The 5,814-nt window shown below is 43.6% G+C and overlaps 1 long non-coding RNA gene across 1 annotated transcript in view; it reads right to left on the reverse strand.

Moving 5' to 3' along the window:
- Window positions 1–3,230: 3,230 nt before the first annotated feature.
- The window catches only part of LOC120879263, a 13,680-nt gene continuing 11,096 nt past the window's right edge, over window positions 3,231–5,814 (reverse strand). Inside the window, exons 2-3 of the long non-coding RNA XR_005724744.1 lie at window positions 5,021–5,024; window positions 3,231–3,434 (exon numbers count right to left, since the gene is read on the reverse strand). This is a non-coding gene — a long non-coding RNA (uncharacterized LOC120879263). The remainder of the gene's footprint in view (window positions 3,435–5,020; window positions 5,025–5,814) is intronic.

A 5,814-nucleotide genomic window follows, 5' to 3' on the forward strand; every position in this document is an offset into this window, starting at 1 on the left:
GGGGGGGGGGGTTGTGAGGGACTTTCCATAGTTGCACCAATCACATTAAAGGTCAAATCGTCATGTGCCATCATTGTAACAGGAGTCTATGGTGATCACACGCTGTCCATGTGCATGGAAATCAAGAGAGCCAATCAAAAGTTTTGACAAACAACTTAAGCTGCACCCTCATCTCTTCTGCCAGGCGCCATCTTAGCTCTAAACCGCAAAGCTAGCCCTTCTTTTTTAAGGTTTCCCATTTAGGGCCCCAAATCTCCCCCTTTTTTATTTTATTTAAGCCCTCGAGACATTTGTATTGATGTTCCGTAGAGCAAGGCGTAAAGCTGTAGGCGGCCATCCTCCAGCCTCGCCAGCCACTCTCATGGCTGTGCCTGTCTTAGGTTGCCCTCCTCTGAGGGTCTTACCCATCATTGGCTATCCAGCCACCTCTTGAGGGCTAGGCGGAATCTCTCTAGATGATGGGCATCTAGAACTCTTATTTATCTGTCTCAGTTAATCTCTTGAAGGGCTAAATTAATCCAGGGGTTTTGTGGATGCCCAATGTGGGGCTCCTTTTCCATGACCTGGGCAAGCATAACTATTTTTTGTTGTAAACGTCTATTGCGGGCTGTGAGGTTTTTTACCTTTAACACTACAATAAGCAAAATAACAAAAACAATCAGATAGAAGGCATTTTTAAACCAGGTAAATGGACTTTGTATCCAGTCCCATAGATCCATTGCTCCCTTTTTCACCTGTTAGAGTCTCATTTAACACTGGAAAAGCTGTCAGACAAAAGCTGGGGTATCTCACATCGCAGTCTATGCACGCCAGAACACTTAACGTCTGGATTGCTCTGGCGTGGAGATCAAGCTGTTGTTGGAGTCCGTTATGGTGGATCTCTGTTCGAGCTGGTTTGAAATCCTAGAGCAGAGGCAGTGGATATGTTGTTTATAACCTCAATGGTCTGAGCTTGTTGAACTCCCAGCATGGATGTTGACACTGTTGTACCCTCATGGTTGATGGCCTTGTGTGTCGTTAAACCCAGGCTTCAAAGATTCTAAAAACTGTTGCACAGCCGTGGCAATGATGAAGGTCAGCAAGGAGAGGATAGGTAATCCAACGATCACCAGGGTCGCCGCATCGATGATCTGAAAGGGAAGAAAAGATTGCCTCAAGAACTTTTTGTTCTTGGGCTCAATATGTGAGTGTCTCTTTAATCTGTGTCAGATTTTGAGATTTAACCTCTCTTGTGGTATAAATTTAAGATTCCTTGCTGGCACCCATATAGGGCTGGGGTCCCCAATGGGGAATATGCATTCGAATCCTCTTCCCATTGTAAGGAGTGGATTGGGCCCCTTCCACTGGCCAGTGATGGGGTCTTTCCATCTCACTTGTATTTCAGGTTTTATTTCTTGGTTAGACCAATGTTTTTGAAAACATGGTATCGGTTCATTTTTTGAAAAATTTAAAATGTTTAGAGTAAAGAGTGCCATTCCAAGTTGCTGGTGAGGGCTGATTCCCCCTTTTTGTTTTTGTAATTGAGCCTTTAAATTTTGATGGTGGCGCTCAATTATGGCTTGTCCCTGGGGGTTATGTGGGATTCCAGTGTTATGACGAATGTGCCATTGTTGGAAGAATTTCTGTAAGCTCTGACTGATGAAGCAAGGGCCATTATCTGTTCTTATTTGATGGGGAAGGCCCAATGTCGCAAAACATTGTAAAAAAATAGCTTTGAGCATCTTTTGCTTTTTCTTCTGTGTGGGCAGTAGCCCAGCAGGCATGAGAGTAAGTGTCAATAGACACAAAAACATACTTAAGTTTTTCAAAAGGAGTATAATGGGTCATATCAGTTTGCACAGCACATTCGATTTTAGCCCTCGAGGGTTTACTCCTGGGGGCTGTAAAGGCGGTACTTGTAAATAAGGAAGACAGGATTTACAAGTATGTATAATTTTCTTTAATTTTCTAATAGGGATCTGCGGAAACCTTTTATGTAGCCCTCTCCAATTTATATGAGTAAGATCGTGAAGATCATAGGCATCTTGTAAGTTACAAGCTTGGATTGTAAGGGAGGCCGCTCTATCGGCCAGGGAATTTCCCATTGTTTTTCTGATTTTGAATTGGGGGCACCCATATCAGTGACATGCTCCTCGCTCCGTGAAAAGCAGAGCTTGAGGGCCCAAATGGTCAGACAGAACCCTAAGGGGGGCTCCTCACCGTATCGAACCTCTCGCTGCCTAGCAAGGGTTTGTACTCGATCTCAAGTGTCCCAAGAACAGATTGGCCGAAGCAACCCAGGGGGCCAACCGTACAATGGTCCCCCAGACCTTAATGGCCTGAGCATCAGAAATCTCAAGTCCCCTGCTTATGAGTATATATCTCAGTGCCTTGAGTGCGGGCTCATCAGATTTTCCGATGTAATTTCCCATGCTGCTGAGGGAGAATAGAAAGAAAAGTCACTGAGGACGACCACCAAAAATCCTACTGGGAGTGGTGGCAGCCAGAAAGTTGGGCTTATGGTATGCTTTTGGAACTGTTTATGTGCCTGCGTCATTGCACAGAAGTTTTCTTGCTGGGGGAGGGCACCATAGAGGTTTCTAGCCCATTCCGTGATCCCCTTATCCTGTCACGGGAGTCTTCAAGTGGCAGGTGCCCTAATGGCCTTTAAGTGCCTGACCCGTACCCACAGGGAAGATTCTAGGCCACGTCTTCAGTTAAGAATAATTAAAGGAGAGTTTCACCCGGTCGGGCTCTAGTTACTGAGGCTCACTTGTTGCGGGGCCTTCAAAGTCCGCCAGAGTGTAGCCCTAGCCAGGACTTGTCAATTGCCTCCACAACCGTTCGCCTGTTCACTGAAACTTCCGAAAAAGGAATTAAGGACAGATCAGAAAAGAAGAGGAGAAAAAAAATAAGTCAGGAGAGTTTTTTGCCACTTCCCTCAAAACGGAGGGGGCCCCACCTTGAAGTCCGGCTTACCTCAGGCGATACTCCTCTAAAGGGGAGCTCCGCGCTACGACCAGAGCCTTCTTTCAGAGCCGCACGGTGTCACCACCTCCGTCCGTCCGCTTCACGCCCCACGTTGGGTGCCAGTTTCTGTGGGGGGCGCTCTGCAGAAAGAGAGAGGCAGTGGAACTTCCCTCAGCAAAGCCAAGGGGTCCCGAGGAGAGGTGAGCCTGCTGTCCGCCAACCCAGACCCTTGGCGAGCGAGAGACAGTCAGACGCCAGTCAGACGCGACAGGGGTTCCGTCTAAGCAGTTTCACTTTATTGCCGCAAGCTCTCGACTTATAAAGGCAAGTGGGGGGGGGGGGTTGCAAGGGACTTTCCATAGTTGCACCAATTACATTAAAGGTCAAATCGTCATGTGCCATCATTATAACAGGAATCTATGGTGATCACACGCTGTCCACGTGCATGGAAATCAAGAGAGCCAGTCGAAAGTTTTGACAAACAACTTAAGCCACGCCCTCATCTCTTCCGCCAGGTGCTGTCTTAGCTCTAAACCGCAAAGCTAGCCCTTCTTTTTTAAGGTTTCCCATTTAGGGACCCACACAAACCCTGGTATCCTACATTGTAGGTAGATTCTTTACCATCTGACTCTAGTTGAATAATGTTCAATTAGCACAGGATTGAGGGCAGAGGGGGCAAAAAAGAAAATAAAATTTTGTATATGGAAATTAATCATAAACTCATAAAGTGGTGGACTAGGTTTCAGGGATGGTGTGATTGTTTCATTTTTTTAAGTTTCTTTTTCTTTTTTTACAGTTCACCCTGTGGAGTCCTATCTAATGGTTACAGGTGCAAGGTCTTGTACCAAGATCACAGAAGTGGAGCCCAGAACCAACGTCATTCCCAGAACTGAGTGAGTCACATTGTAACCATTGTCAAAAGCCCTGTGATCTTTACTGGTTAGCTTCCTGACCCCAAATTAGGCAAAAAAGCCCACCTTTGTACTCACCCTATAGCACCCTAACCAATCACCTAAAGCCACCCTTCCAGCAGGAATTTTCTTTGTCTTAAGCCTGTAAAAGCTGGCTACTAACCCACAAAAAGCATCAACTCTCCCTGGCCTGTCAGGATGTCAACCTGCTGTGCTCACTGTGCCCACATTATTTTTGCTCTTAACTCAATCTTTTCTGCAATACTCTGTGTCTGGAAATTCTTTTTCAACCCATGGTCATACTGCCACAATACATCCTTCATTACAGCTTTTGAAATCTCAAGTCTCTAAAAATAGAAGAATTTAAAAAACAATTTGTTAAGGGCAAGCAAATTTCTCACCCTATAGATGGTATATTCATAGATATTCTTTGTGATTTACAACTCTGTTTAGATTGTGTAAGAAAAAGAAAAGCTATTGTAAATATTTAAGGGTGCAATACAGAGAAATACAGAAGCTACTACCTTGTAATTTTACACTTGTATAATTTTGTATGTTGACTTAGAAAAATGAAACAGTGTTGTTTAAATATGTGAGTGCAATTTAGGTGATATGACCACAGAGGAAGCAAACCAACGAATTATTTAAATATCTGGTTTTCCAAGAAAATATATTTTCTTTTACTGCTTTATTATTTTGGTTATAAAGTTTCATTATGTGACTCTCATAGTTATAATGTTGGATTGTATGTATTCTTTAGAGACAAGCATTGAATTTCCAGATTATTAAATGGGCCATTTAAATTTTTATATTAAACACTTTTAATATAGACAGAAAAAAAAAGTGATATAAAATTTTCTTTTATAGATATTTGTCCTGAGCTAATGACAGTGCTCAGCCATCACATGGCTGAGTGGCTGAACTGAGTGATAGTGCTTTGGGGCTTCTCAGGTGGTACAGGGGTAAAGAATCTGCTTCCAGTGCAGGAGACGTGAAAGACATGGGTTCAATCACTGGATCAGAAAGATCCCATGTGGGAGGAAGTGGCAACCCACTCCAATATTCTTGCCCAGAAAATTTCATGGACAGTGGAGTCTGATGGGTTACAGTTCATGGCGTTGTAAGGAGTTGGACACGACTCAGCACACATACACAATGACAGGGCTTATTTGGAACTATACTCACCATGTGGTCATGCAGCTTTGTCCACATGGAATGTTAATTCTGACAAATGAAGACTTGACCTCTAACACAATGCTAGCACTGCAATCCACCAGTTCAGTTCAGTTCAGTCTCTCAGTCATGTCCGACTCTTTGTGACCCCATAGACTGCAGCATGCAAGTCTTCCCTGTCCACCATCAACTCCGGGAGCTTGCTCAAACTCGTGTTCATCAGAAAACTTAATAATTCTTCATTATGAAGTTTGTGTTTTGGATATATTATGTATCATTTCAAAGACACTAGGTCAGAGTTGAACAAAATGAAACACAAGATTGTTTGCAGTACTAAATAGACAATGTAGTCTTAGTGGTAACAATTTGAAACTGATTCTTGTCTTTATCATGGGTATTATATATGCCATTTTCTTTTGTTGTTATTTGACTCTGATTTAGTTTAGTTTGGGGATCTGTAGCATGCAAAGCTGGAATCAAGATAGGCAGGAGAAAGATCAACAACCTCATATATGCAGATGATACCACTCTCATGGCAGAAAGCAAAGAGAAACTAAAGAGCCTCTTGATGAGGGTGAAGGAAGACAGTGAAAGAGCTGGCTTAAAATTAAATATTAAAAAAAAAACCAACCTAGGATCATGGCATCTGGCCCCACTCAGTTCAGTTCAGTTCAGTTCAGTCGCTCAGTCATGTCCGACTCTTTGCAACCCCATGAATCACAGCACACCAGGCCTCCCTGTGCATCACCATCTCCCAGAGTTCACTCAAACTCACGTCCAT

The sequence above is a fragment of the Oryx dammah genome, unplaced genomic scaffold, assembly GCF_014754425.2.
Source record: "Oryx dammah isolate SB20612 unplaced genomic scaffold, SCBI_Odam_1.1 HiC_scaffold_20, whole genome shotgun sequence".
Classification (NCBI taxonomy): Eukaryota; Metazoa; Chordata; class Mammalia; order Artiodactyla; family Bovidae; genus Oryx; species Oryx dammah.